This window comes from Paroedura picta, chromosome 1 (genome assembly GCF_049243985.1).
Source record: "Paroedura picta isolate Pp20150507F chromosome 1, Ppicta_v3.0, whole genome shotgun sequence".
NCBI lineage: Eukaryota > Metazoa > Chordata > Lepidosauria > Squamata > Gekkonidae > Paroedura > Paroedura picta.
In genome coordinates, this window is record NC_135369.1 from 149,446,558 (window position 1) to 149,470,781 (window position 24,224).

The following is a 24,224-nucleotide window of genomic DNA, read 5'->3' on the forward strand; positions in this document are numbered from 1 at the left end:
GTAAATCAGAGGGCAATTCAGGACTGTATCCAGAAAGGTGGATTTCAGTATGGAAACAAATGGAAAAGTCAGCCCTTTAAAAATGTAAATCCAAACAAAATTGCTAGTATGGAAATGGTCTTTGTCTCATGTTCTGTAGCAATTCTCCCAAGAAGACAACTCTGAATCTTACAGTTAAGAATGTTCAGTAGTTTATTTGAAGAGACATGCTAACAGATGCATCACAACTCTATGTTTCCAAAGCTGTATTCATAAAAATTAATTATAGGATAAAACTCCTCCCATACCAGTTGGTTTTCCCACACTCTGTGAACTTACAGAAAGTACCCCTTAACATCAAAGCAAAAGTACAATTTACATACAAAAAAAATTGAGTCCAATGACACCTTTAAGACCAACACAGTTTTATTCAAGGCATGAGCTTTCATGTGCTTTATAACATTCAAAACAGTGGAATCCCCCAGGACCCAACAGGGATATTGGTTTCTTATCTCACTACGTATGCTAACCTCATTCAACACTTATATCCACTTATATCCACATTCCTTACAATACCCTCTTCTTTTTATTTTATTTGGGACAATGAAATTGTTATGTGATGTAAGTAAATGTGTAATGCTATTTAGAATCTAACTCTCTATTCTCAGGACAAAACAACAAACTCATATTGGGATAGAGGCTGGCTGGCTTCTTCATCTGGCACTGCTCCTGAAGGGTTCAGAAAGGCTTGTCTCTGCACTCTGTGTGTGTGGGGGGGAGGGCTGGCAGCCTCTCTCCTAATTGGGAGAGGTGCTATTTGGTTCTTTCCCCTGGCTCTGCCCCTGCTGGGTACAGAGAGGCTTGTCTCTGCACCCTGAGGGTGGGAGAGCCAGCCAGCCTCTCTCCCAATCGGAATAGGCACTGCTCGGTTCCCTGGCCCTGGCGCTGTTGTCACGGGATGCAGGCAGCTTCCTCCCTGAACTCCGCTGTAGTGGGGAACTCTGGGAGCCACGCAGTATCCCTCCCCAGTGAGAGAGGTGCTTCCCAGCTCCCTAGCCCTGGTGCCATTACCACAGGACACAGTGAGCTTTCTCTCTGCACCCTATGAGGGCAGGGGACTTCTCCTGGTGCACTCCAAATGTATGGAAGCATCCTGGCGGGTGGAGCACGCTCTGGAGCCTTTTGAATATTCAGCACATTGTTGGCAGTATGTATCACTCTTTATGTATACATACATGCGTTGGGCTCTTTGATTTCTGAATAACAATTACTTAGAAGCAGTCCTGAATTAACCATTAAGCAAAATAAGCATGTGCTTAGGGCACCTTGAAGACTAAATATTTTTCTCAGCCATTCCTTCTGTTATGGCTATTTATAAGAAATGAAAGGCAGTGGAACCACTAGCCCTGAAAAGGGCGGGCAGCGGGGGTCAACTATGCAATAAGACAAGCTGAATACTTCATCTCTGCAAAGCAGAAAAGCAGATGTGTTACAACAGATGAGCTTTGAGAACTTGATCAAAGACCTGACAAGATAAAAAATGTAGGAGAAAACTTTTTAAAGTATAAATAAGGTTATAAATAGGCAACAAGTAGTATTTTTCATCTTTTGGATTCATGTATATTAAAATACTATATATCTCACGGTTAGAAAGCAATGGGATAAAAGATGTTTTGTTTCATACAAATAATATTTCTCCATTAGAATATCTTTTCTTTAAAAATTGCTCACCAACATTGACTCCAATAGAAAGAGGATTTTCAAAATTGAAAAGTATGCTCTGGAGGCCACATTATTTGACTAGAGGCAGTGTCAGATCATATTTTGCCTTATAATCTTTGGGGAGGTGATCAAAAATATATTTCAATAATTTTTTGTACAGTAAATTTTTACATTTTTAAATGTGTTGGACATTTGCTTTTTTCCAGTTTGCTTATATTGCTTACTGCTCTTTATTATTAAATAAATAAAAATACAAAAAGTTTATATTTAGTATAGTTGTGGGGGATGGCCTGGAGGATGGCCTAGACGAGAAATTAATTTTTAATCTCTTATTTCACCTTCAGCACTTATTGATTCTTAATGCCATGTCAAGTTAGCAATGGGAGGGCCAAGGGACATCGTTGCTGGGTTGTGCTTCGGGCATCCGTCAGCCTTAATCCAGCCCTGCTGACAAGGGTTGTGTACAGCATCTCTGACCTGCCTTCATCATATGCAGGGAGAGGGCAGAGAAGGGAAGGGTCAGTGAAGCACATCCTGATATCTGTAAGCAAAGCAGGTATTTTAGTTGCTACTGTCTGTCATAGCAACGATCAGTTTAGTGGAATTTTAAAAAATTAAGATTTGTATCTTGAAGACAAACAGTGTGGATTTCAAATTAAGAATACATAAAGGGACATTGAGGATGGAAATATTATGCCAGGAACATTCTTTATTAATTCCAAATAAACTTACTGCACTATTTAAAAAGTCTTCAGAACATACGAAAACTTTTAAACTTCTCAATAAAATAATATGATTTCAACCGTCAAATCTAATTGTACGTATATAAACTAGCACTGTGTTTTCACTTAGTTGTGTGTTTCAAACACCATTGATTAAACCAATTCCAATTATTTCATAATTAATATTTTTAAAGCTATGTTTTTTTCCCATTAACATGTTCCAAACGAGAGCTCCATGAACACTTTAATTGTGTTTTGCAGGCATGTGCTGTCTCATGAATTTTAACATTGAGAGATGCAGAGAACCTTCCTCTCCTGGAATTACCGGAGCAGCCCTTCAGAGAAGCTCTTTGTGTGCCTAATTTTTTTTCCATGCAAGCAGTGGACCATTGAAGCAGAGCAAGCTGTAAAGTAGGGGAGACCAGTGGGTGCAGGAAGCCCCTGCCTCATCCTAGTCCCCTTGTTCTTTGGAATGCCCTGTGACAAGGGACTCTTTGGGGAAGTCCTATCATTGCCACACAGCTCAGGATCCTGGGAGAGGAATGAAAGCTACTATGCACAGAGGTGCCACAAGCAGCCTGATTTAAGCTATCTACCAATAATGACCACTTCCATCCATTAATATGTGGAATAGAGAAATGGGAGGGGATCTAACCAAATTCCCAGTCTTTACTGCAGTCTGCCATGCCTTGTGCTGTTTTGTCTTCAGACACTGGCACTAGCACAGACAAGGAAGAGGGGGTCCATAGGGTGCTGCTGGGGGAAGGCAAAGGCAGAGAAATATCTGCTTCCAGAAATGCCTTGCTTGTAAATTTTGTTCTTCTCATGGTTGTAAAGTTTGTTATGGTTCTGCTCATTGTCCTGCTCATAGTTCCAGAGAGGCATGTCATAAAGGTTCTGTCTGTCTCCCTGGAAGCTGAAACACTTTCCTAACTGGCTAGATTTACTGAATTCTTGGGGAGGGCCAGTTGTTCCCACCCTCTCCCCTGAAAATTGTCTCATCACTCAAGTCTGCGAATTATCACCAGCACGGGGGCCTCCTGAGCCCAGGCTGCTTGTTGGGCTGCCACGCACTGCGTGGCCAAATAGATATATATACACACACACACACATATACATATATATATATACACATATACATATACATATACACATACACATACACATACACATACACATACACATACACATACACATACACATACACATATATATATATATATATATATATATATAAAATTATAATTAATAAATCAGGACAATTGGGTGACGGGCCAGTACCCAGAGCAGATGCTGAAAAGGCCTGCCAAAGGCGGCACATCTGGTCACCTTATCCTTAGTGCCCTACATGTAGTTCTTCCTTATGGAGGACCTCCCAAGGTGTTTCCTGCTATCAGCAATCACATTTCATGCAAAAATATATTTACCATTTTTCTTTCCTTTCTCTGTGATCAGATGTGTGGAGGGACAATACAAATAACAAAAATATATACGGTAGCATTTTCTTTACAGGCTCAAAAATCATTGTTATACAGCATACCTCGGAGGTCCCACTTCTAGCCCATCCTCCAGCAGCTGCTGGTAGAATTCCGGATCAGACTCAAGGTTATCACCTTTAAGGCCATACGCAGTCTGGGCCCAGTGTACCTGAGGGATCGCCTCTCTGCTTACACCCCCCAAAGAGTCTTACACTCCAGCACCTCCAACTTTCTAGTGAAGGTTCCAGGGAAGCTCGCTTGACCTCAACCAGCACTAGAGCTTTCTCCATCCTGGCCCCCACCTGGTGGAATGAGCTCTCTGAGGAGATCAGGGCCCTTACAGAACTTGAACAATTCCACACAGCCTGCAAAAGGAAGCTCCTCCACCAGGCATTTGGTTGAGGTCGACCTGAAACACCACTTCCCCTGAGCCTCCCCTCCTATGGAACCCACTATGGAACCCACTATGGGTTCCATATGGAACCCACTACAATTCCGCCTAACCCGCTGGGCTATCAAGTACGCATTAATTTAATGTTCTCTATATTTTTCTACGGTTCTATGTTGTTTGTTATCACTTTATTATTGTAAAAATAAGTTACCTGTATTGTTTCACTTTTATGTGAACCGTCCTGATCCTTGGGGGAGGGCAGTATATAAATGTTTAAAATAAATAAAATAAAACAAATAAGCTATGACAAAGGGAAGCACATGGATAATCAAAGATGCTTGGAAAGATTTCACCTGGCTGACAGGGCAGGCCAGAGGTCAACAGCAAATGGTTTGCCTGTTCTCTTGCACCCTTGCCACCAACTGGAAGCGCATGCATGCATTTCATTCACTTCAGGATTATTATTATGTTAACTGCATTTATATGTACTTAATCACATGGTTGCAAGCCACAGCTCAAAAGAAACATAGCAAAATATCCTCTAACTGTAATAACGTTATCTGCTGTGTCCCATTCCAGCCACTGTTTGACACATCATGATTAATCACAATCTCCTTTTCCAAGGCCATGTTCCAACTCCCCATGTAAATGATAACTTCTGTATTTTACTGTCTTCAGATATACTTCCTAGAGTTAAGACCTTCGCAAGCAGCAAACTGATTTTTTCTGTCTAATAATTACAAAGAGACACATCATTAATAAACATTTTTTAAAGATTTAGTGCAATTGCTTATGCCCAATGTAAGTTTTATTTATTGCATGGGGAAATGTATCAGATGTGGCTGGATATTAACAAATTTCTTGTCACCGCATGGCCTAAGACCATTGGAATTTACAGGTTTCAGCAGACAACTCAGATGTTCATATTTGGATGTGAAATAAATGCAGAACTAATTGACTCAGCAAATAAGGCATCAGTCAGCAGTTAATAAGGCCCAAAGTTATAAAAAATTATAACAAACATGTCCAAGCAGCTGGGCAGGGAGAAGGAGGAAGAGCCAGCTCGGGAGCTACTGATGAGTGTGGTTTTCTTTCTTACATTATGTGAGGGCAGTGTGTGAGGGTATATATCAGGGGTAGTCAAACTGCGGCCCTCCAGATGCCCATGGACTACAATTCCCAGGAGCCCCTGCCAGCATTCGCTGGCAGGGGCTCCTGGGAATTGTAGTCCATGGACATCTGGAGGGCCACAGTTTGACTACCCCTGGTATATATGTTGCAGGAGAGTGGGGGCTGTTTGTTGTTTTTTGTCTGTTCCCTGGCTGAGTGGCAGGAGACCGCAGCTAATCGCATTAGCTGAACTGCATTAGTTCACAGTTTTCTCTGGGGCTGACTACTTGCTCCACCCTCTGCTGCTGGGTGGGCCTTTGTGCTATAAAAGGCTCTTGGCTCCCCAGAGGCACAAGCCTTTGCAAAGCACCAAATGGTGAGAGCTAAAAGGCTCTTGGCTTGCGGATCAAACCAGGGGACTCTGTAAGTGTCCCAAAGTTTGCAGAAGGCGTCTGGTTTTTCCTGCAAAGGATCAAAGCGGCATACTTGGTGATGGGACCTGAGGCTGTGACATGCACTGTCTGTGGCATGTTTGTATTTTTATCTCAGGATAACTTTAAATACACATAAACCAAGTGCAAGTAAGTAGCTCTCCTAGAGGAGAAGATACTGAAGCTAGAAGAACATTTTATTCTCTAAGGGAAGGTGACGAGTTCCTGGCAAGAACTTATGGAGCACTTTGGGAAAGGCAATTGGGAGAGGTAGGAAAGGCGTCTCACTAATAAGAGGAGAACCCAATACAAGAAGACAGCCAATGGAAGAATGTTACTCAGAAGCGTCGAAGAATAAGATGTTCTGCCCCTCTGATTCTCAAAAATTGTTTCCAAGATCTGGCCATAGATAGTGACTCTGGAAGACAGGGCTGTTCCCCCAGCTCCCCCGAAATGCAGAAGATGTTTCACAGGACTCTGTGGATGCAAGGACTAGGTCTTCTGCTCTCCAACATATTAAGACTAGGAGACACGTGCTAATAATTGGGGATTCCCTATTGAGAGGAGGAGTAGCCAAAGTATGTCAACTGGACTTCTTGTCTCGAGAGGTATGCTGTCTACCTGGTGCAAGAATCAAGGCTATCACAGAAAGGGTAGAAAGACTTATAAAGCCCAAGGACAGATATCCCTTCCTGCTCATTCATGCGGGAACAAACAATACTGCACAGTGCAATGTGGAGCATATGAAATGAGGCTACGTGCCCCTGGGGGGGAAGGTGAAAGATTTGGGAGCGCAAGTTGTGTTTTCTTTGGTTCTTCCTGATAATGGCTGAGGCTTAGGAAGGGAAAGAAAAGTAATGCAGATAAATGACTAAGTCACTGGTGTCATCAGAAAAGGACTGGGTTTTTGGATCATGGACCATGCTACCATGATGAGGCTCTTCTATGGGGTGATGGTTTGCACCAGACGAGGCTGTCATTGTGAAGAGTCTTGTGGAGGACTCTTAACCAAGTCCAATGGGGGAGTGAGATGTACTTTCAAAACCTAGTTCAATGATGATAACTGTAGATGTAAACACAGATTTAAAGGGAATGGCACATATGCAGGGAACTATTAATTTACAGGAAAGTTCAAAAACTAAAAGCCTGGGGTACTCATATGGAGGATTATGATGCCTCTACACTACTGTGCAGAGTATGAGAAACAAGCAGAAAAAAGTTGTAATAAATGAAGGGGACTATGATCTAATAAGCATTATAGAAATCTAGCGGGATAACACTGACAACTGGAATAATAGCACTGAGAGGTAGAACTTATTTAAAAATGGACAGGCAAATAAAGATGGGAAGAAGTAACACTATATGTTAAGAATATATATACTTATGAGGAAATATGTGTCTGAGCATAAGAGTTCAGCTTAGAGTCTTTGGGTAAAAATAAACTAAGTAGGAAATAATAGTGGTATTACGATGGGGGTCTGCTAGGCGGAGGAGGACTTGGATGAGATACTCCTAGACCAGTTTACAAAATTCTCAGAGACAGGACCTAGTAGTCATGGGAGATTTCAATTACCCAGATATCAGTTGTAAGACCAGCTCAGGTAAAAATGAAAACTCCAGTAAATTCTTGACTTCTCTTGCTGACAACTTCATTTCCCAGAAAGTGGAAGGGGCAACGAGGGGGTCTGCTATTTTAGCCTTGAGTCTCACTACCAGGGAAATGGTGCTGATCACCACTGTGGGATGGTAGGTGAATTTTCTCCAGGCCAGGCTGGATTCTGGAGATTTTTGGTAGGGGGATCACCTGGGCATGAAATTGGGGTCACTGTGAGTGGGCAGGTAGGTATACAGGGGCTTGGACTAGATGACCCTGGATGTCCCTTCCAACTCTGATTCTATGTGAAGGTAAAGGTAAAGGTATCCCCTGTGCAAGCACCGGGTTGTGTCTGACTCTTGGGGTGACGCCCTCCAGCGTTTTCATGGCAGACTCAATACAGGGTGGTTTGCCAGTGCCTTCCCCAGTCATTACCGTTTTACCCCCCAGCAAGCTGGGTACTCATTTTACCAACCTCGGAAGGATGGAAGGCTGAGTCAACCTTGAGCCAGCTGCTGGGATCAAACTCCCAGCCTCATGGACAGAACTTACCACCCTGCACCACAAGAAGCTCTACATGATTCTATGACAGGTGTCTAAATTCTTACAGTCTAGTTCATAGCCATGTGTCTCACATAGTCTCACTTCAGAACAGTTTTCCTTCTGTTATTTGTTAGTAAACATCCCAAACATCTCTCAGGCACCTCATAAACACAGCACCCTTCCAAAGAGTTGTTCACACATTCAACAGCCAAACATCAAGGGATGAGAAGAATGAAGCACATGTGTGAAGTAGCCCACAGCACATTCAAATATGTTGAAAGGGTTGCCCATTAAAGAAGAGGCACAGAAAGCAGAGATCCAAAAGCACAGTCAACTCACAGGGCCTTTTCGCACAGGGATCTTTGTTGCAAATTGTTTGCGGAATGAAAAATCGCCATTTAAAATAGTGGAATTCGTCGTTATGCATACCTGCCTTTGTAGTGGAATCAGTTGCGTTTTTTAGCGTTTCCCACAGGCTTCCGGTCTCGGCAGAAATCGCTAGAAAGGAAGCGCTATTGCCAAGCTCGTCCCGCCCCTGGCCGTCAAGCAGCCAATGGGCAGCCGTTAGCATGCTCCCAAACAGCCCCTTTCCCTTTAAGAAAGGTTTAAAAAAAAAAAAAAACGACCCATAGCAACGAATCTAGGTAGATTCATTGCTACGGAGAGACCCATCCAGCTGCCTAATGTGAGCTGTCGTTTGATTGTATGATCGTTTGCACGCTGCCTCGAGTGATAAAAAAAAAATCCCCCCCCCCTCACGGGCCCGATTTTCGGCTGAATTTATTTGTAAAAAATAAAGGGACTTTATTTCAGCAAACGGGCTTTTCAGTGGTTTGTGCTTAGTGACTAAAGGTGAAGGACTGAAGCCAGGGAAGCCTCTAAACAGAAAGAGGCTCGCCGGTGCGTTTATCCCCGCTCGCTCGGAGAAAAAAAAATGGCGATCGCTTCGCCGGAAGTTTGGAGGAGAGAGCCAGGGGGAGGGACTTTGAAGAACCAGCAACAATGGTAACGCACAGGTCTTTAGCGCTACTGTTGCAGATTGGTTGCAGGAGTGTATCGCTATCCGGAGGGTGAATCCACTTTTCTGGATTCCCCTGAAAGCGCCACAACGAAGCGCTTTTTGCTGATTGGTTTCAGGATTGTTGCAGATTGTCTACGACGTCGTGGGTTATGGCAAATTAGTAGCGTTTCCAAATAGCAACCATTGTGCTACTTTGAAGCCGTGCGAAATGGCCCACAGAGAAATTTTCCATTCATGGAATTAATCCTTTCATCACCAATAGTGGAATACTCCATTCAGGAATAAGGGTGGGAGGTTTGCAAGCTGAAGAGGAACCTCTCAATCCAGCCCATATGTTTGAGAGGGATCATCTGTTTAGAAGAATACACACATGCTCCAGTGTACATGTTTACTAGTGCTTGCTGTTGTGGTTTGTAGTCACTGTTAGAAACATCACAGTTCTTATCTTTCTTTCTTATGTGCAGATATAAAATACACATGTTTGAACATCAAGGGCGGAAGCTTTCTATAAGAATTACACTGAAATAAAAAAGGATTATTAGAGTTTAAGCATGACTGAGCATCTCAGTCTGTTGTCCATTATTATTTTGTATTGATGGCTGTAGTACAAGGCTCCCATCTGATTTTATAATAGGTACCGTCAGTGGAGCTAAGTGAATACAAAAGACCTTGGGCTATTCATGCTTGATTTCTCTCCAACTTACCACTGATTCGAGCTGCTATTCAGATTCGGAGGCTAAGAATAGAGACCTTGCTCGTTCCTGCCATGAAACTGTAGTACATTTGAATTGGCAACAATGCAAAATGACATGCACAACTCCACCTTAGCAGACAATTGTGAACTAGGGAGGCTTAGAAAGTACTGTAGCTTCCATTAGGATTTCAATCAATGCATTACATTCAATATTCTGCAGCCAGGTTTGCCTTTCAATTTTCCGTTCCAAAAGGAACAAAAGCACATAAATCTTTCTGGATCCCCCTGACAGCTACATGTCAGCATCTGGAATTTTATGTCGCCTGTCTCGCCAACCTTTGGACCGCTAGCAGAAGTGTGTGCAAGCGTTCTCTTGCTTTTGCTCTCGCTCTCCAGACATATCCCTGAAGGGGACATATGGTGGCAACCTCTTTAACTGGAACTGTGTGTCCTAATGAATGCAGATCTCCAGCTGGGCTCAGAAGTCGAAACACCAGCAAGCAAAAGGTGAGCACATACACAGCAGGTTAGGTCAGTGTCTCTATCGCTTGCTGCCTCCTCCCACTGGGGGGGAAAAACCTTTCTCTTAAAGCTTTCTTTCTTAAATTGCTTAAGGAAAATGTCCTCAAAAGGTTAGCCTGGGGACTTTTATGAAGTTTCAGGAAGGCTTTTTGGTTTTGTTTTTCCTCTTACCTACTTTTCACTTGATTAGATCCTTGCTCTCTTCCTTTGACAAGAGGGAATATGAAGATGCGAAGTCCGCTTTAGCTGAAAGTGGCACAAGAAAAGCAAAGGGCCTCAGTTGTCTCCAAGTATTTGTTGAAGTTACTGGGTGAGTATCTCTTAAGGAGCTAGAACCAGAAGCAGTTTTTTAATTGCAATCCTTTAAGTGGTGGATTACTCTTTCACTTACATTTTTAAACACTTTTGCCCAGGGTGGGTTATGCATGTAAAGGTTTTCATCGAAGCCAGCACGCTGACCCTTTTAAATCATCATTTTTGAAACGGTCGCGTTTTTCCACAAGGATGATGCATTTGAGACAGACTTAAGACAGCAAATAGTGGAGGGGGGCAATTCCACCGTTGTGCTAGATGCTAATTGGCAGGCCATGGTCAGCTGAAATGTCATATGACCACACTTTGGCACATGCTACTGTCAAGGCCTTATGGGAATTGTAGTTCATGGAAACGGAGACCTCATTAAGAAATTTCCGTGGGGGTAGTCTTTTGAAAACACTACAACCTTTCCCCCTCAGAGGTACGCGGTTCCTTGTAGAGAGTAGATTGAAATAATTGCAAATACCTCTGAGGGAATGAACAAATTAATTTTCTGCTGGTGTAATGTTGTCACAGCAGAGGTGGGAGGGTCTATGCCGAACAAGGTGTATCTCAAGCTCCCATTGGTGGAAGAGGGTCTAGAGCAGAGGTTCTCAACCACTGCTGCTCAGTGACCCCTATAGCAGGGGTAATGGCATGCGCACTCACACGGTGGCATGCATGCGCATATGCCGCTGTTGTTCCCACTGTAGGGGCATGGCGCTGTCTTCCTACGTACCACCTCGGAGCTTACAGAGGCAGCGCCAAGTAGGACAGCGTTACAGGAGAGGCATCAGCAGCGGCTGGGGTGGTGGCGGCATGGTGCTGGCCTCCTCCACGCTCCATGGTGGCGTGGAAGAATACAGTGCCATGATGCTGCCACAACCCCCTAGGAAAGGCCAAATGACCCCTCAGAGGTCACGACCCCTGGGTTGAGAACCGCTGGTCTAGAGCAGTGGTCCCCAACCCCTGGGCTGCAGCCCAGTGCTGGGCCACGAAGGCTCCCTCTCCCTGTCCCCCCCCCACAGTGAAAAGTTCACCAGACCACAAGCAAATCGGCCACCAAAGCAGCCAATTAGCTTGCGGCCCAGCAAACTTCTTGCTGCGGAAGGGGGGGGGGGAGAGGGAAGTGCAACCACTGGCATACCGGCAGCGCAGACACACATACGCGAACCTGCTGCTCATGCATGTTTGTGCCCAGCAGGGGTGCAAACACGCACACGTGGCAGTTTCATGCAAGCGCAGAACCGCTGCATATGCGTGTTTGTGACCCCGGTGGGAGCGCAAACACGCATGCGTGGTGGGCGCACGCATTTGCGCATGCATGACGCTGCTGCGTGTGCACCTTTGCGGCCCTGCCAGGTGCAAACGCGCATGCACGGCAGGTCCATGCATGCGCGTTTGTGTGGTCGCCCTCTCCGCCCACCCTTTGGTAGTGGTCCGCAACACAAAAAAGGCTGCGGACCGCTGGTCTAGAGGCTGTCCATTTTCCTAAATGGTGTACAGTGGCACAGGGAATGAGATCAAAAACACGTTAGCATTTATGCATGGAAAAACAGGCATTTGTTTGACCATTGTAAATGAAGGGTCATTTTAAAGCTAGTTTTAAATACTGCATTGAAAAGATGCAGTGGCTGCTCTGAGGTGGGAATGCTGTTCATAATCAAAAATACAGCAATGGCTTTTTCTTGGTGAAGCCAGCCCCAGATGCAGAAATAAAAAAAAACAAATCATTTGCTCCAGCTCTGGTCACATGCTACTAGGCTTACACATCAAGCAATAGCCTTTGACAGAAATATGCACAGTACAAAAGCATATTAACTCACAGACTCCAAGGAACACAACAAAAGTACATCCAGATGCGCATCTACAGCAGCTGTGTGTTCACAAGCCTGCTTGTTATGTTCCATAAGTGAGTCTATACACTACTGCAGATCTTTTTTGATACAAGCTGAGCATGTGCAAAAGAACATCAAGACAACTGTGTTTTCAACAGAAGGTCCAAGTAAAGTAACAAAAGCCCTTAACAAAAACAAAGAAGTGAGGAAACTGAAAATGAGGAGGGGATATTAATCTAAATCCTCCTCTTACGTTAATCCTTTCAGTGCTGGGGTGCTGAATTGCAGCTTCAGGCAGGGTTTGTTCCCTTGTGCTGTTTGGATCCCCGCTGAAATTCTGTAAGTGATGGGTAAACTAAAGTCCAGATTGAAAGGAAAACTAGTTTCTGGTAGCTTGAATTGTTTTATAGAAGGAATTTGGAAAGCTTGAAGAAGAAGAAGAATTAGTTCTTATATTCTGCTTTTCCCTCCCCAAAGGAATCTCAAAGTGGCTTACAATTGCCTTTGCTTCCTCTCTCCACAACAGACACCCTTGTGAGGCTGACAGAGCTCCGAGAGAGACTGTTTTGTGAGAACAGCTCTAACAGGACTGTGACTAGCCCAGGGTCACCCAGCTGGCTGCATGTAGAGCAGTGGGAAATCAAGCCCGGCTCATCAGATCAGAAGCCATCGCTCTTAACCACTACACCAAGCTGGCTAGCCAGGAAGGCACGGAGAAAGCAGCCCACAACACCCATTCCTTCTTCTGTCATTCCTAAGACCTGATCAAGACTAGCTGGCTGGCAGCTGCAGCAATCAGCCCTGTCTCAGCCCCAACCTAAACAACAGGAGACGAAGACACTGAGCAGGTCAGTTATATTACCTCTCCCCACCACTATCACCACCAGCATGATTTCTAAAATAGACAGGTGCTAGAATACTTGAGAGATATTAATATTAGCCAATACTAATTGATGCAATTCATTAATATTCATTTTCATTACAATGCTTACGTTACAAATAAATATATATATAAACTATAAATATATAGTGATTTCATAAGTTAATATCAGAAGACACATCCCTGATTTTCCACATAGCCCTGCAATAATCCCCAGTTTACACACCCAACAGGTTTTTATTTATGGACTGAGAATCAGTGAAGTATTACGTTGGCGTTGGATCAAGGAGTCCAAGATTCCAGTGCACTTGGCTTGGAATTCATTGGGTATCCTTAGTCTAGTCTCCATCCCTCAGTGTACACTTACTTCCGAGATGTGGTCCAGGCATCTAGGCATGCCATTCTGCGCTTCATAGGAGATGGGGTGTAAGTGTAAAAGAAAACTTCTCCCAAGTAGAAGATGCTTGTGTACAAATACACGCTTTCGGAATCTACTTGATTCTTACATTCTTTATTAGTGAAAATAGTGAAAATACAAAAATGGCTTCAATGTGTCTGCACATGGGTTGGATTCAAAGACCTGTGCCATTAAGGAAAGAAAACTTCCAGCTGAGCAAGGCACAGTGTTGACTGATTCCTCCACCTCTGTGCTGACAGCCAAATTACATCCTCCAATTTACAAATTACATCCAATATTCTTAGGGGATCTTCCTATGAATGAATTTTCAGGAAGGCCAGATAGCTACCCTTATAAGACCGGCAGGCATCCATTTCATAAGTGGCATTCCACTCATGGTCCTTTGAATCCAACCCACTGTGTTGTTTTTTAATGGAACTGAACCGATTTTAGATACTTGGGAACTGCTGGTAAAGATATAAAGTGAGTTAGGTTTCTGAACTAACATGCAATAGTCATGGAAACTGATTGCTTTTCATCCTGTAACATACTGATGGTATTATTTTAGTAGACAGGGAGACCAAGTCTCTGCTCGTGCTGTAATTCCTCTTGAATCTTCTTTTAACAGGATAGTTACTTCCATGGTCTGTTTCTTCATGTAAAACAACCTGTTTAGTGCTTTTGGGCTCCAGAGAACCTGTAAATCATAGGCTGAATGTTTTTCCCCCGTATTGCATTTCTTCGCTTTCAATTTATGTTCCCCTAAGAAAGAGTGCTAAAGCTACATGTGTAGAGATTAAAGGCAGGTCTACTGTGGCTTACAGACATCAAAAGCCATGAGCTGTACGCGACCGGAGTAAATTGAGAGGGACTGGGGTTTTGTTCGGCTATGAAAGCCTCTCATTATCATGCCTGTTGTGAATGGCTTTACTAGTGATTTTAGTTGCCCACCAGAAATAATATAGAATTCCAAAAGAAGACAAGGGATTATAGGAAGATTTTTGGCCATATCAAAAAATGGCTGGAAGACAACATCAGAGAATTGCTAATGGAAAAAGCGGATCTCTGTTCACGGTATGGATTCTGTTTTGCTTTCTTCACCATCATGGAGCAGTAAACCGCTGGTATGCTTTCTGCTATAAGTCCTCACAGATCAAAATCTCAAACACTGACCCAGTGCCGTATCTGAAGTATTCATTCCTGGAGCAAAGTTGAGCTGCAAACCTACTCGCCATCTTACCAGTTTGCTGGATCAATGCTACCTCCATCTCCAGACATCCCCGATGCTTTCTTGCCAAGAATAAACCTGCACAATCTGTGGAGAAAGGAAGAAATCCAGATTTTCTTTCTCCTGCCCCACAATAACAAAGTTTCAAAATAAGAAGAATTAAATAATAATGAAATGTTGTGAGATTCTAGGCTACATCCTATCCTTATTAATAACTAACTGCTATTCCACCATTTTTTCCTCTGCTTAGCCATTTTTTCTGTTCTGGTAGTGTCACAAAGATTGATAGCCTAGGTGGTATTGACTACCTAAAATTGCTCATTATGAAATTTCCTGGCACATATATGGACTACTGCTGTGAACAGGACTTCTTTTGTAATGGTCACTCTATCTTGGAATTCCACATTTCCTTCCCAATAGAAGTATGACCGATATCCATGATCTGACATTTAACAAGGATGCTCAATACTTTATTAGGCAGATCATGTAGTATAGTCTTCTGGAAGCCGCACTGTAATATCATTTTCCATTTCTGTCCATTCTTCTGATGTTGATCTTTTTAAAAAGATTTACATTTTTATATTGCAACATTTATACTTTAAGAAGAGCTGTGGTGAAGCTTACAAGTCTAATGAACAATCGTTCTGTAGATGAATTCCAGGAACTCTGGAGCTATTATATCTACTATCTAAATAGTTAGTTAAGGAATGTATTAGAAGATGGCAAGGCATAATTGATTATATTCTATGTTTTATGTATCTTTCCTGTTCTATGTAAACTTCAATGAAAGCTGGTTTTACCAGCACCTTAAAAAAGAGCTGTGGTTAGTTTTCATTAGTAGTGTAATTTGAGGGGTCCACATTTCTGCACTGCTTTTGATATTGTTACGCATTAGAGTACTGCTTTATGAAGGTTTTAGGGACTTATTAGAGCTGTTAATCCCATTTGATAGATGGAGAGGAGATACAGAATGGATAAGAGAGTCTTTCTTTAAACTCTTCCCAGATGCCATGGCTGGAGAAAGGTGGAAGCCCTATGAGATCCTTATGCGAGGAGTTTTCTGAAGTGTGCCTCAGCCCCTTGCTTCAGGCAAAGGATTTACAGTGAAGATGTGCTTTTACTTCTGCATAGCAGTCATCCTCCACCTTAGGAGGAGTGGGGCCCAACTCCATCTAGGGGTGAGAGTGAGTTGCAATTCCTCGTTCCCTCCCGGCCACTCTTCACTCCTGTTTAAAAAGAGTTGGTTCTTATATGCCTTATCTCTCTACCTGAAGGAGGCTCAAAGCAGCTTACAGTCGCCTTCCCATTCCTCTCCCCACAACAGACACCCTGTGAGGTGGGTGAGGCTGAGAGAGCCCTGATATCACTGCTCGCTCAGAACAGCTTTATCAGTGCTGTGGGGAGCCCAAGGTTACCCAGATGGCTGTATGTGGGGGAATGGGAAATCAAACCCGGCTTGTCAGATTAGAAGTCCATGTTCCCAACCACCATACCAAGTTGGCTCTTGCACTAGGTAAATAAAAAGCAGCAATACCACATCCTCCCTGTCTTCTCCCAGTCACTTTTTGTCTGCCTTCCCTTCCTGTTGAAGGAAAGAGAATGTTGCACTGTCTCTTTCTTGCTCTGGCCACTGCCTTTCTGCCTGTCTAGACTCATTTCTTCTGAGCAGCAGAAATACAGGTCGTCTTTTTCTGACCTCCAGCTCTGCTCCCTTGGCTGCTCTCTCTTCTCCTTTTCATCAGCTGCTATGCCATGTGCAGGGCAATACCTGGCGCTTTTACTCTTCTCAATGCAAGAGATGAGCAAGGTCAACCAACCAGTCCAGAGTCAGGGAGATGATGATTCAGTTCAAAGGTCAGAGGAAATTGAACCAAATTGGGAGGACTGGCAAATACTCCGGAAGATAGAGACAGAGTTCAACGAGATCTGAACACAATGGAAAAATGGGCAAATGAGAACAAGATGCAATTCAATAAAGATAAGTGTAAAGTTCTGCATCTGGGTCAGAAAAATGAAAAGCATGCCTACTGGATGGGGGATACGCTTCTAGGTAGCACTGTGTGTGAACGAGACCTTGGGGTACTTGTGGATTGTAAACTAAACATGAGCAGGCAGTGTGATGCAGCGGTAAAAAAGGCAAATGCCATTTTGGGCTGTATCAACAGGGGCATCACATCAAAATCACAAGATGTCATAGTCCCATTGTATACGGCACTGGTCAGACCACACCTGGAGTATTGTTTGCAGTTCTGGAGGCCTCACTTCAAGAAGGACGTAGATAAAATTGAAAGGGTACAGAGGAGAGCGACGAGGATGATCTGGGGCCAAGGGACCAAGCCCTATGAAGATAGGTTGAGGGACTTGGGAATGTTCAGCCTGGAGAAAAGGAGGTTGAGAGGGGACATGATAGCCTGCTTTAAGTATTTGAAAGGTTGTCACTTGGAGGAGGGCAGGATGCTGTTTCTGTTGGCTGCAGAGGAGAGGACACGTAGTAATGGGTTTAAACTACAACGATATAGGCTAGATATCAGGAAAAAAATGTTTCACAGTCAGAGTAGTTCAAGCAGTGGAATAGGCTGCCTAAGGAGGTGGTGAGCTCCCCCTCACTGGCAGTCTTCAAGCAAAGGTTGGATACACACTTTTCTTGGATGCTTTAGGATAGGGCTGATCCTACGTAGAGCAGAGGGTTGGACTAGATGGCCTGTATGGCCCCTTCCAACTCTATGATTCTATGATTCTAGGAACAGGATGGTCTGGAGTCCAGGGTCCAAAGCATAGAAGCTGGGACAGGAGATGGGGTCAAACCATCACAGATTAAATAGGACAGAGAGCAAGGCAAGGTAGTACTCTGCTTGCTAAGTGGATCAGCTCACAAAGAGGGTGGCAAGCAAGGTTGCTTCCAAGTCAAACCTTGTCCAGGGTGTTCCTTTTACCTGCCTCCTTAGCTGACTCACCCCTGAAGCCCAGGTGTTGCTTCTTACTGCTGTTTCCATCCAGGTGCAAGCCCTTTGCCTTCCCACCGGCTTGTCATGCCTACTCCTGTAACACACTGATCACTGTTGTGCATTTAACGGGCACCTCTTCATCTCTCTTAAACTATCAAGCACTCTCCTGTTCATGAGAAGCTGGCAGTGACTGACGCTCTGTCCCATTCCTTTCATCTCTTGCCAGAATAAGCAGCCTGGCTGGAAAGTGTTTTCACTTCCTGATGCTTTTTTCATTGGATTTGCTTCTAGACTCAGCTGCTCAGGCAGGCATTCCACTAGTTCAGGGCCTGATTCTTCCATTTCTTCATCCTCGGAAGAGGAGGAGGCCGCTGGCTGGCCCATGACATGCTGTTACCTTCACCTGCCACAGCTTCCTGAGAGCTGCTTCTCTTGTTATCTGCAGCTGCACAGGCTACAGTTCCCACATTTTGGGGGGGGGAGGTTACTCAGCCCCCATTTTCCTTGTTTTAAGATTTTTCTACAAACTTGGAGCATCTCCTAAATTTACTGAAAAAAATATCACTTCTACATAAATAATACCAATCCACAGATCCAGGTATCCACATATCAGGACACAGTTAGCTATTGGGTATATCAATATTGTTTTAATCTACTGTGAGCTGCTTTTGAGGTTTAGGATTGCAAAAGAGGACATAAATAGTTAAATCACATACACAGCAGAGTGTGAAACAAGATCACATTTTACAACCCACAAACTGCCTTTGGAAGTGGAGCCTGCATCTGAAAATGTAATCAAAAAGACTTCTAAGTGAGACGGTGTTGGTGTTTAAGAGAGCTAATCAGCAGAGAGAAGCAGCTGGTTAATACACATCCTTTATCTGCTGTTTGCTGCTTAAGTATGTCTTTCACATATGGTGCTTATAAATGGCAGGGAAAAAGGTTGCCGTAACGTAATGTGATTTTTTTTTCTGACTTGCAAAGTTGCTGAGGAAGCTCAATAAAAAGAAATCTGTTGGGAAATATTAGTCACTCACTCTGGAAATCTCTCAGTAACTGCATTCTTATGGAATACCCAGTGCTAGGGCTATTTGGGAATCCAAGAATTGGTTCCCATATGTATTAAGTAATGGGAAAGTATTTCTCCAAGTCCTCTCTATGTCTCAAAATATGGAGATGGGAAGTATGTATATTCCCTACTAATATCAGTTATATAATATACCCATATCAGATCAGAAATATTGTTGAGGTATACTTCTTGTTAGGGATAAAGTGATCTGCTATAGAAAATTTAACTAGACCGTAGGGTTTCTTGTGCATACCTATATCTAAATCAGGCCTGGCTAGAATTATCCAGAACACTCAACAGTGACAGAGTAAGAACAGAGAAGCCCTGTGTTCACTTTAATGTGAAACTCATTGGAAATTTTTAATTGTCCCTTCTAAATACATCCATAATCCCATAATTTAGGATTTGTGAGAAATATACTCCAATTAATTTCCCAAGTTTACTTGTGTCAACTGGTTGGTGTAGGTTTTCTGGGCTGCATGGTTGTGGTCTGGTAGCTTTAGTCTCTGATATTTTGCCAGTAAGTGACTGGCATCTTCAGAAGTAGGACACAGCAAGATGGAAATCTCTCTGTGCCAAAGTGTGATGGGTTTGAACGGTTGCTGGGCATTTTATTTACGTGTGTGCGCGTGTAAGCATCTCTGTGTAATGCATCGCATTCCTGACTTATCTGGGAGTCTCGCAGGGGATGGACTCAAACTAGGAAGTGCTAATTTAGGTTGTTGTAGTCTGCAGTGACATTCATATTCACTGCAGACTAAAACAACCTGAGAAATCAGCAGTAACTGAATATGCTCTAAACCAATATAGACAAGGAATCCTATCTGAAGATAAAGAAATACTGGACAACACCAACAGTGACTATTTTAGACAATACAGGGAAGCCATTGAACTTCAGAAATACCAATGCAATTCCAACAAAAAAGAAGAGAGTCAGAAAATCAATAAAATCTGGCTACCGGCCCTAAAAGGAAAACAAGAATGGGAATTTAAAAACACCTTGCAATGATTAGTCAAGTAAGATGGGCAAGACCACAACTAATGGACTTTCTAATGAATTCCACTCAGATACAGGAAAACACTTCCTAATGGGCTTGCTAATGAACTCTACTCAGACACAGGAAAGGTGCTTCCTAGTTCCAGTCTATCTCCTGGGAGATTCCCATATAAGACAGGACTGTGGTGTGTTATAAACATACACACACACAAACACAAGTAAATAAAATACCTAGCACCTGTTCATACTTTGGCATGTAGAGATTCCCATCTTGCCATGTCCTACTTCTGAAGATGCCAGCCACAGTTAGTGGCAAAATGTCAGAGACTAAAACTACCAAACCGTCAACTCTGGAAAAACAACAACTAGTTGACTTGACTGTGAAAGCCTTCAGCAATTCATTGACACAAAACACAAGTGGAGGGGGGGGGGGAGACATATCTTTCAGGACATGGTGTTGCTAACTTCTTTCTATAGATCTCACAGGATGTCAGTAAGAAGCTTTTTTCAATGGTCATATAGGGTGTGACTAGCTGGTATCAGAATATGCCCTGGCATACTGAGAGAAAAGAAACAAAACCAAAACCACGCAAAATACAGAAACTACAAATATCTTTCTAACACTGTACATGACACCGAGATCTCTTGCAAGGCTGAGAGCAGTGGAGCAACAAGCTAGCCCTTGCATTAACACTGCTGAAGATTAATTTTTGTTGGTGCACAAGCATGTAAGTCTGCTAAAGCAATGCCTTTAATTCCAATAAGCCTTACATCTTCTTTCCAGCCATGTCTACAGAAGCTGTAATAATGTGCCACCACCCCTGCTGCAATCAGTTGTACAGAAACGGCAGTGTATTAAAGCTGCCTCGTGTTTTCTCATACATCTTTTGAAAAAATGGGTCAAGTGGTATCTTTCTTTTCTCAAGATTTCATCTTTAAATCTACTCAGAGCCATTATAATATCACAGTGCTATTTAGGCTTTTGCCACTAGATCGTCAGTCTTTGGACTTGGACAAAGATCAATTTCTGGTATTTACCTGACATCTCTACAAATCACATTCTTTAGAAATCAGAGAGCATCAGCTATTAATAATCCCTTTTCTTTTGCAATAATATAGAACATCTACAGTTTAGCTTTGATTCTAGCTTGACAACTGTGGCCAAAGTCCTTTCTTAAAATGCACATTCTTAGAATTACACGGGATAAGAAAACCATTTTCGCTTCTAAAACTAAGACAAACTCTACTTCCATGAAACAGAGACGTTGACTTCAAGGTCCCTGTGGAGAGACAACTTTTAACCTCGGTGTGTCTCAGTGAATGTTTCTATACTAGCTGTTTCCCAACCCTTGAATATTCAAGGAGATTTTATGAGACTAAGGTTGGTTTACAATAGAGATAAAGCATATCAAATTAGTCTAAATATATAAATGTAAATAAATACATTAAATTATAATATTAAACGTATTCCCAGTTGCAATGTATGGCTGTGAAAGTTGGACCATAAAGAAGGCCGAGCATCAAAGAATTAAGGCTTTTGAACTCTGGTGCTGGAGAAGACTCTTGCGAGTCCCTTGGACTGCAAGGTGAACAAACCGGTCGGTCCTCGAGCAGATCATCCCTGACTGCTCTTTAGAAGGCCAGATCCTGAAGATGAAACTCAGATACTTTGGCCACCTCATGAGAAGGAAGGACTCCCTGGAGAAGAGCCTAATGCTGGGAGCGATCAAGGGCAAAAGAAGAAGGGGACGACAGAGAATGAGGTGGCTGGATGGAGTCACTGAAGCAGTAGGTGCAAACTTAAATGGACTCCGGGGAATGGTAGAAGACAGGAAGGCCTGAAGGATCATTGTCCATGGGGTCGCGATGGATCGGACACAACTTCGCACCTAACAACAACAACAACAACAACAACAACAACAACAACAACCACAACCACCACCACCACCACCACCACCACCACCACACACACACACACACACACACACACACACACACATACATACATATCTTTTTTTTGCATTGTATTTCAGCACTCTGTGCTCTGCTACGGTTGATCTAAAAATACAAGTGGCCAAATGGTTCTTTAAAAGTACATCTCTATACCTAAAGATGTTTTTTTTTTAATGATAGCTCAAGGAAGACCTCTTATCACAGTTAATAGTGGCGTGATCATTTTATCTCTCGAAAACATGAAGTACAAAGAAATCTGCCAGCTTTTAAAGTACCCCGAATCAGTCATAGCCACAAAAACCTACTTTGAGAATATCTGCTGTGCCTGATGTTTGAGAACTAGATACTGAAGTTCAAATTGGTTTCCTAGCATTAGCTTCAAGATGAGAGTCCAAAAAATAGATTAACTTACCCCAACAAATCCTTTGTGATGGTTTATCCTTCATTGTAACTACCTCATTCTTTCCCCACTGGTACAAAAATTATATTGGGTTTTAGTAGGATGGAGAAATAAATGTTGTTTTCCCCAATAAAATTGGCATCTATTTGTCTTTAGTTTTGAGAAATGTTAGCTTTTTTCTAAACTAGGGAGCAAAGATACAGATGGATTTCAATTTCATTTTAACAAATCTTCACTCAATTTGCAAGGCATGTCCAGAAATACTACATCCTATAGAGCTGTCTGAAAGAAGCTAATGTTGGCGTTGTCTCTAATGGGTTGAATCCAGCCATCCAATCCACATGGAATGCAATATTTTTCACTACTGTAATCAAACTACACAACAATAACATTCCTTGTAATGATTGAATTGTACATTTCTATTCTTTGACTCACCAGATATTTAGAAATCCTACACAAATTGATGTACATTCCATCAGACAGCAGGAAAATATTTTGTTTAGGGATCAAGCCCAACTAAATTTTACAAGACCCAGATGAGATGAGAAACAATTTACTCTGTTATTAGTTAAATTGGTTTTGTTACAGCTACACCATGACAAGAGTAAGTCCATGTAAAAATGATATTTTTTCCAGAGATTTGGAGATGGTATTAGGGGGTACCTGGGACCACATTCAGCTATATTAGTTTCACAGGGCTGGGACTTAAAAGCAACAAGATGTCATGAGATATAGTCAGGTAATGGAGTCAATCCACCAGAACCAAACAAATCCAGGGTGCAATTGGAAAGAAGAATGGCTGTAATCAGGCATTAGGTTGTTTCCAAAGCACCTATACCAGGTCAAGAGAGCTAAAGAATTCCAGCTTTGGCTACCTGGCTACCCCACTACTCATAGCCCCCCTGATCCTTGGACAGAAATGAAGTCCTTGAAGTGTCACTTGCAAGATGGCACTGTCGCTCATATTATGCCTAGATTGCACAACGTGATCATAACTATGAAGGAGCTGGACTTGGGCTCTGGTTCCCAGAGTTTTGCATTCAAGATGTCCAGAGGCTTACATGGAGCCGTCAGTGCTCACAGTATGCAACTTTTTAATGTCTTCTCAGATTTTTGCTAAAACATGCTCTTTTTCATGCTTCAAGATGTTCTCATTTAAAAGCATAAAAGGGTCTATCACTGCTGCAACAGACATGTACAATTCTGGTCCCTCATTGGGCACTTATTATGTATTACCCACACAGATAACCCTCATTGTCATCCTTTATGCACAGAAAAGCACTGAAAATACATTTAACTAGAAGCAAAGCCTGTTTCACCCAGGGATGCACATCTACATTCTGGCCTCCTGGGGGCAAGCTACATGGCAAAAGCATAAATCAAGGAAGGAAGGAAGGAAGGAAGGAAGGAAGGAAGGAAGGAAGGAAGGAAGGAAGGAAGGAAGGAAGGAAGGAAGGAAGGAAGGAAGGAAGGAAGGAAGACCACAGAGGCCAAGCTGGGTCCCATGGGGCTGGTGGGCAGCCTTTATTCTCCTGCCGCCTCTTCCAGACCATTGAGATCCTGCCTCCAAACATCAAGAAACATTCCTAACCCAAGGGTCACCAACCTCAAGGTGTGGCCTGGAAATTTCCTGGAACTGGAAGTCATCTGCAGAGATCAGCTCCCAAGGGGAAAATGGATGTTTTGGAGGGAGGACTCTGTAGCACTGTGCCCCACAGAGGTTGTGGGATGCGAATCTCCAGTTGGGACCTGGGGATTTGCTGAAATTGTAGCTCATTTCCAGGCTGCAGAGATCAGTCCTCCTGGAGAAAAGGACTACTTGGGAGGTGGGACTCTGTCTTCAGGTCCCATGAAAGTGCAGGGATGACAAGCTCCAAGTGGGAAATAAAGAAAAATGTTGCGTGATAATAATTGCTAATAACAATAAACATCAAATAATTCATAAACATCACACATTCTTCCTTCAATAAAAATATTTAATTGATAGCAACAATTGCTTGAAGAACTGAAAACCTT

The 24,224-nt window shown here is 42.9% G+C and overlaps 1 long non-coding RNA gene across 1 annotated transcript in view; it reads right to left on the reverse strand.

Moving 5' to 3' along the window:
- The window catches only part of LOC143844528 (uncharacterized), a 32,560-nt gene extending 17,653 nt beyond the window's left edge, over positions 1-14,907 (reverse strand). The window contains exon 1 of the long non-coding RNA XR_013234026.1: positions 14,857-14,907. This is a non-coding gene — a long non-coding RNA (uncharacterized LOC143844528). The remainder of the gene's footprint in view (positions 1-14,856) is intronic.
- Between the last annotated feature and the right edge of the window lie 9,317 nt (positions 14,908-24,224).